This window comes from Triticum urartu, chromosome 2 (assembly GCF_003073215.2).
Source record: "Triticum urartu cultivar G1812 chromosome 2, Tu2.1, whole genome shotgun sequence".
NCBI classification, from domain to species: Eukaryota; Viridiplantae; Streptophyta; class Magnoliopsida; order Poales; family Poaceae; genus Triticum; species Triticum urartu.
The window spans coordinates 734,039,046-734,039,717 of record NC_053023.1 but is presented as its reverse complement, the minus strand read 5'-3'; positions in this window follow the sequence as shown (position 1 = coordinate 734,039,717).

The window sequence follows — 672 nt, the reverse complement described above, 5'->3', positions numbered from 1 at the left end:
GAATTCAGGTTAGTGATCCTTGGATACTGATTATGTGTTAATAACTTCGTGTCAGGAATTAGTCATTTGTGTCTCATGCTTTTATATATCCCGTGTCTATTTTTTCTGCAAATTTTAGACAACTAGGTCAAATCATGATGTTTGCATTTTTTCTGTAGCTCTTTTTCATAAAGTTCCAAACATGTTAATCTTACAAAGAACCATAGCTTGTAAAAAATTATGGAGGGAAGGACACTTCATGTATATTATCAAAGCAAAACTGAATATAATTATATCTTTCTGTCTAAATGATATGATTAGCTCCGTGTTTCTTCAGGCACATTGGTAGAAAAAATACCATATTTGTTGCTATTACACTGGGTCTTGCGTCACTAAATAGAGTTTTCGGCTTAACATGGTCCAAATCGTTTTAGTTCATCTTCAGCTGAAGCTAGCCCACGAAGGGATCCGTCAGTCAGGTTACCTCCCTTATGTTGTATTTTCTCTGGCAACAAGGACGAGCGAGCCAGCAGGAACCGAGAATATATATAGCACAATACATGTAGTCCATGTACATAAAGAAAGAAATCCGCGTGTACGGCCTGAAAGAACACGGACAGTTGAGCAGACTGAAACTCGGCCGGTCTTAATATTGTGACTGCGACAAGGTGGTGCACACAAAGTACCAGACTA